The following is a 7,845-nucleotide window of genomic DNA, read 5'->3' as shown; positions in this document are numbered from 1 at the left end:
ATTTGAACAGTCCATATTGTAGATTAAAACAAATTTTGTTAATACCACCCATCGGTTGGTTGGTATTCTCATAGCTATTGTTTAGGTAAACTGAGGTTAGACAACACTTTTATGGTGTGCCAGTTGCCATCTCAATATAAATCAATCGATGGTGAAAAGTAGTTGAAAATGAATTATGTTTATGAAATGAACTGAGGGGAGTTTAAGTTCACAATGAATTTTAATGAACTTTTATTGGTCATGAATATTGAAGAAATGCGATGAAACTTTGTATTCCATAAAAGTGTGGACTAAAATTATAGTTAGTCTGGAGTTAAACATGAATTTGGTTATCAGGATACCACCCCCTTTTTTTTCTAGGTAGTTTATAGTCATTTTTTTGTTTTTCAATTTCTATTTCTGCTGTTTTAGCTGCATACAGGAAAAAAGAATATACTTATGTGTTGTACATAACTACAAATCTATGAATATGAAAATTCAGTGCATTAAACATTTTCCCCAATAACTCATTTATGGAATGCTGAATTCTGCTGAGTAAAAACTACGGGTATCAGCATTTGGCGAGTGTTAAGCTGCATTTTTCCTCCTTTTCATATTTGTTTTGTTGCCATTACTATTTTCTGCATTCAAAGTACTTAGTTGGCATTTGCTTAGTTCAAACCACTTTAAAAGTCATTATTCGTTTTCAGTTACAGCTTAAAGTTATGTTCAAGGGCGGCAGTTTACAGATTTATAGATTTCATTCCAGTCATGGAATACAGCATCGTCTTAATTGTGCATTATTTCACAATAGGTTCGATTTCTTATGATATACCAGTATGAGTAATGCGAGGAAAATTCCCAACTGTTATGGGCTATGGCAGATACATGTACTTGTCAAAGCAAAGTGTTTGTGCTGACCTGCAGGAGACCAGAATACTTGGTCGGTAGTGCCGAAATGTTTTTATTGATTCTCTTGTGCCCTTTGACGTGGTATGAAATTCTATTACAAGGGGCCCTTGACACAAAGCCAAGTTTGTAAAATGATAGTTGAAAAGATGTTCCTTCAAAAGGTTACATTCATGCACACAGATGAAAAAACATCCTTATTTTCCAGTGAAAGATTTGGAGGTTAGTTCTGCAGCAAAATTGTTGATTCAAATGACCAAAAAAAGATTACACTCTTTGCAGCATAGTGTTGGGTTGTCATATGATTATTTGATGAATTTTGATTTTGAAGATGATTTCCAGCACATGAGATGTTTTACGGTTAGTCTATGGTGAGGAATATTGAGAATATCAAAAGACGTACTTGGAGGTATTAATTAGGCTTGGGAGTAACACTCAAACAATCAATGAATTTGATCAGTTTACCAACAATCGGCAAACGAGTGCTACTTTTTACATTGATCAAATGTTTGCCAGATGTTTATTACTGATTTGAGACATTCAATCAAAAGTATATGGATATACATGTAATCATTGATATTTGAAAATTCATGCTAACATTTAATGAATTCCAATCATTGCAACTCTTTCAAGACATGACAGTGATGGCAGCTGTGTACATTCGTAATTCCGAAGCTTCGTTATTCCGAAGGTTCGGTTATTCCGAAGGTTCGTATTTCCGAAGGTTCGTAATTCCAAAGGTTCGTTAATCCGAAAACGAAATAAGGTTCATAATTCCGAAGGTTCGTTAATCCGAAAACGAAATGAGGTTCGTAATTCCGAAGGTTCGTTAATCCGAAAACTAAATGAGGTTCGTAGTTCCGAAGGTTCATTAGTCTGAAAACGAAATGATTAACGAACCTTATTTCGTTTTCGGACTAACGAACCTTCAGAATAACGAACCTTATTTCGTTTTCGGATTAACGAATCTTCGGAACAATGAACCTTATTTCGTTTTCGGATTAACGAACCTTCGGAACATCGAACCTTATTTCGTTTTCGGATTATCGAACCTTCGGCAAAACGAACCTTCGGAATAACGCCACAAATGTTCGGATTAGCGAACCCTTTTACGTTTTCGGATTAACGAACATCGAGGTATAGGCAATTTACGTGTTTCGGAATTACGAACCTTTGGAATAAAGAACCTTCGGAATTACGAAGTGCAGCTGTGTTTATGTGCTTGTCATATGCAGTGTACTGGGACACTCGACTGAGTCAGCTCGCTGATTACCATTGGTAGATCATGCAATTAGGTCAACTTTTTTGTGATTTACTTGTTTACTATGGTAAAATAATCGAATGGCAAGAGAGTATACGTCTCAGGCCTAGTTTACATGTAGTTTGGCTAAAGGGAAGCTTACTTAGACTAGAAATGTTTGATAAGCCATAATGATTAAGAAATACAAATTGTCACCAATACAATTTGTTTTGTTGGATGTTGTATGTACGTTTTGGCAGTAATAGTCAGTATTTGCTCTAGTGGCAATAAGTGTATTGACATGTATGCAACGTATTATATGGCCGCAGGAAACAAGAATATGTGTATTTTCTGCCCTCCCTCATGCTATTTTGGGGATGTGCCAATGGATGGATTGACGGAAGCTCAGTTTAATTAATCATGGCATTTTTTATTGACATACATCCTAACAATGATACATGTTAATTTATTTTATTATTATGATAATATGCCTGATGTTGTTTTGGGGGATATATTTTCATCACAGATTGCAGTACATTGCAATTTGATATTTGCGATTGACACAGTGTGCTCTACATTCTATCTGTAATGTACACAATCTAATGTTTAATGTTATGTATATTACAATGTATAGTTATTGTGTGTGAGGTTAAGAAAAACTATGTTAATTACAATACTGAATATAATATCCTGTTATCTGCTTTAGAAATCATTGGCTAGTTTCTTAAAGTTCGTAGTTTTTACCCACAGATTTTATTGACAAGAACTTAGGTGGTACTAGTATTATGAATTTATTTTCTTTCCCCTATTTTTGAGATCGGTAAGCTGATGGCATGCTAAACTGACATTGACCACGACATTAAAGTAGTCACACATTGAAAATAATCTTGTTGAGATTTGGTATAGACTGGCTGGAAACAGTATGTAGAAGTGAATTAGATGGGTGGGCTTCTGATCTCAGCTGCCGTTCACATGATCGCACCAAAATTACAAGCTAGTATAAAAGAATTCTGAAAATTATTATTTTTCATTTATTATGAATAAAATATTATTTGCAAATTTAACACCGAATTTCACTTCAAATTTTTCTTCTTTTTTTCCAGATGTCATCTTTGTAATCTAATTTACAGGTTTCCACAAAGGAAAATTGCAAAAGCCCGTTTTTGTCTTACCTGCATAGCTGCAGAGTGAGACTAGGCGCCGCTTTACTGGCGACGACGGCAACGTCAACACCAAAACTTAATCGAAGGTTAAGTTTTTGAAATGACAGCATAACTTAGAGAAAGTATATGGACCTAGTTCATGAAACTTGGACATAAGGTTAATCAAGTACGTGTACGTTGGCAACAACACATATAGAGGGGCTTGCAATACTGTGAATATACCTCTTTCACCCATGTAAATCGAAAGGATTCACAGGGAAATCTGGGAGTAGCTTGCTGTCATATATATTGTTCACACTCACTTAGCCCTGTATCAGAAAATATTAAAAGGTTTTACCATGTTTTGTGTTCCTCTTAACTGCCTGTATTTATTTATTTTGTATTCGTTTCGTTACTTATTTAGTAGTAGACAGGTAGTATCTTTAATTTTATATCTTATACTGTAGTACTTTTTTTTATCAGTGCTATCTATGCATCTTTAGTAGAATATTTTGTTTGCATTCATTTAAAGACATTTTGAAAGATACTTTGAATGTAACAGTGCTATGTTAAATTGTGTATATGTCATGTTATTTTTTATGTTCATCTTTTACCCACTAATTGTATCATTTCTATCAAGTCACTAATATTATCATAGCCCACTAAATTCCTTAATATTTCTACTGTATTACTTGCTTACTTCAGGTGCCATAATGCACACAACGACATGCAGCATCCGACAAAAATGTCTGTTTGTGCCATGGCTTCAAAATGTTAGCAACATATATTTGCAGTATATGTAACCTTTGCAATATTTCTTGTAATTTAATGTTAATACAGATTATTGTTTCTTTTTCGATGAATTACACGCTTGTTATGTAAAATATTTTGTGATTGCTTAATCGTTTTTTTCTTCAGTTTTTAAGTACTGGGAGGCATTTCATCAACATTTGATATCTGTCAGGTCAAGAACCCCATTGCATAAAAGTAATAGTAGCTTTGCTATCCAATGATAACTTCCCTCAAACACTTGATTCTGATTGGCTGATTGGCAGTTGCCATTGGATGGCAAAGTTACTATAATAGTAACTTTTATGCAACGTGGTCCAGATCAGGCAAGTTAGATCAGATGAGGAGGCTTGATAGTTCAGTCGGGGTTCTTGTATTCCTGTGAATCGGGTTTCCCACTTGGTGCGGTAGTGTCCTTTGGTAAGGCATTTAAATCCTAATCACTTGGTCCCTCGGAGAGGATCTTAAGCCATCGGTCCTCTGGTTGTTTGCATTCATGCTTTAATAGCAATCGGGTAAAAAAAATCACTACCACTACCATCTGACTCAACTTAGTTTTGATTGCAATATCAGCTTGCTCTAGTTTGAATGATTGTAACATGTCAGGGAATATACGGTTTATATTCTCACCTTTTATTGTGTCGTTAGTAGTTACCAAAATAAATGTTATTCATTGACACATTAAAAACAAGAGCTTAAGACTGCTATATATAGCAATATGCTCTGGAAATTGTCTTGATTAAAATGTACAAAATTTATTGTTGAATGTATATCATCTATGAAATGTAGCTTTGTTTGACTGTTATTTTGACCAATCAATACAGTAATAACAAATTTCTTCATTTTGGAAAGAAATTAATGTACATCATTATTGTAATGCCAGTTAACACTCAATGAAACCTTGGATATGTGTAATATATCGTCTGTTGAGAGCTGGAATGGTATTAATTTGCAATTGGAAAAAAATATGTATTCTTCGTGGAATATTTTGAAGTTACTTTCTGTACTGTATATCAAATTCATTTCATGTGAGAAAGTATGTAATAAATCTCATATTTTTAAGACTGGGTCAATATCTTTTAGTATTTTTTACACGAGTATGTTTAAAACGTATTTTTGGCATAAGTGGGACTGGAAATGGATAGCCGAGTATGAAGTATAAACAGATCCCCCGTGCACTCCTTATCCTTCTCCTTCCACCATCCTTCTTTCTTTTTTTTTCTTTTCTTCATACTTATTCTTCTTTTCTTCAGACTTCTTCCTCATTTTTCTTCCTCTTTTTTTTTTTCTCTTCTGCGTCTTTTCCTCTCAAAACATTTTAGTTTCTCAATGCTAATACAATTATAGGTCGATTTATTCTCTGTAGTTTTAGTAGATATCTGAAAACGTATATTTTTAAGACTTTAGGGTGTTGCAAGAAAATATTTGCGATCAATTGAAAATATTCTGTTGCAATTTTACAATTGATAGATCAATGTTAGCTTTAGCAAATCAGACTAAACTTCATGTTTCAAGGAGGAGATTAGCAATCAATCACTAATTTGCAATTAACTACAAGACACATGATTGATTTAGGGACCAAAAATAGACTTGCAATTGATCGCAAGTTTCTTGCAACACCCCATATGTAAATAACACACAATGAGAGACCACGCACAGTTCACTCCCCTTTAAGCGCTATATAAAAGCCAAATTTCACTTCTAATTTTCTCTTTTTTCGTCATCTTTGTAAACTAATTTAAAGGTTTCCACGAAGAAAAATTGTGAAAGCCAATTATTTCACTATGTATTTCTTTGTTTTTAGAAATTCTTATGTTTTTCTATGTTTTTTATATTTTTTTCAATGGAAATTATTACAGACCATTTAACAACTAAATTAAACCCTAAATGAATTAAGCAGATTAAAACGAAAAATAACCCTTTTATGAATTTTATCTCCCATGATAGACTTTGTACACATAGTATAAAAATGAATCATTTTCGGCACGACATTGCCTCGTAAAAAGTCAGGAAGCTATACCCGTATGTCGCGAATTTGATCTCAAAAGTTGCGCGATATTTCAAAGAAATAAGACATAAAATTTTGTGGCGCTAGCTTTTTGCATTTCGGAAATATCGTGCGAAGCGTCGTGGGGGGCATCATGCCCCCAGTCCTTTCAGGGTTAAGTTAACCGTCCTCATCATGGCTTTAGTTCCTCTTCATTTCTGAATAACTTCTCGATTGGTTCATTAATTCTTCCGTCTCTTTATTTTCCACTGTCATTTTGACTTGGCCCTTCTCTTTTCTCTCCATCAATCCATGTTCCATCTCTAGCTCTTCATGATTCTACGTTTCCTGTTTTTAGTTCTCCTCAAAACACAGATGTTGTTTCTCTTCTTCATCTTCCTACAGCTCTTCACCAATTTGCCCTTCTTTCCTTTCATCCAGTCCCTCTGAGATCTTTCCTGGATGATGCTCAACTTCCTCCCCCTATCCACCTCATTCACTTCATCCAGGCTCCTATCTACATCCTGCTCCAGATACTCGACTTCTCCTTCCCCATCCAGTCCATCTAAGCTCCCTTCTACATCATACTCCTGATTATGCCCAACCTCACCTTCCTTCCTCTCATCCAGACCATCTAAGCTCCCTTCTACATCCTAGCTACTCCAGATGGTGCTCAACTGCCCTTCCTTCCCCCTCATTCAGCCCTTAATATGAAATATCATGAAATATGTGTTAAGTTGATAAACATCTATTTTTTTAATGAAAATTATACTTCATATTCCTTGATATTCATTTAAAGAAGTATGAAAGACTTATAAATATCTTATAGGTATACTATTAACTTCTTGTATTAAAAGAAATTGAATTTCTGTAAATATGTTGTGTGCCAATGGTCTAAAGCCAATAACGTGGCATGTAATGATAATGATATACGTTTCACTGTATTCTCAAGAATACATTTTTATGATAACCAGGGGAGGTGACAGGATTATACGATGGGAAGGGTGGGGAGGGGAGGGGGCAACCAAACGGTGACATCTTATTGTAAATCGCATAACGGGGGGGGGGGGGGGGGGTAGATTTACACGACCTATACCTCTCTTTTTTAAACAAGCAAGCAAACAAACAAAAAGCACAGCCTTTAAATGAAGGTTCCCTTCAATAAATCGGTAAGTGACTAACTAATATAAATTCATATCTCTTTTATACAAATCAATGATATCTTAGTTAAAGGAAAATGAAACATAAATGTATTTCAAATTGAATTGATTGACATGATTTTTTAGATCAAAATCTCTCAAATTAAAGACAAATAAAGCAAATTAATAACAAATGATGATATATGGAGTGGGTTAAATGGTACACCATGTATATTGGGCAATTCTTGGTCTTGAAAAGGACCACCCAAACTCGACGTTTCGACAAGTGTGTTCCTGTCTTCAGAAGAATGATAAATGCAATTTATTTTGCGTCTTATCGATCTTGTTATATATGCTCAAGGCACACAAAACGTGAAGGGAAAGTAAACGAAATAACAAAGGAACTCACAAATATTATAATACTAAAAAATAACAATGTGCAATACATCCAGTTCGACAAGAAATAATTGTTTGCTGCCCTGAGAAACAAATAACAAAACAAAATCAACTTAGAAATAAGAATATTACTGAACATACGAATCTTTAGGTACATGTATGCATCAAGAAGTTAAAGTTCGCAAAAAATGCACGGCGAATCTCCGTTTCACACGGCTATCAATACGCCTCTCTCTATATAATGATTTTAATTTTATCTAAAAA

Source organism: Lytechinus pictus, chromosome 1 (genome assembly GCF_037042905.1).
Source record: "Lytechinus pictus isolate F3 Inbred chromosome 1, Lp3.0, whole genome shotgun sequence".
Lineage (NCBI taxonomy): Eukaryota > Metazoa > Echinodermata > Echinoidea > Temnopleuroida > Toxopneustidae > Lytechinus > Lytechinus pictus.
Note: the sequence above shows the minus strand (reverse complement) of the source record.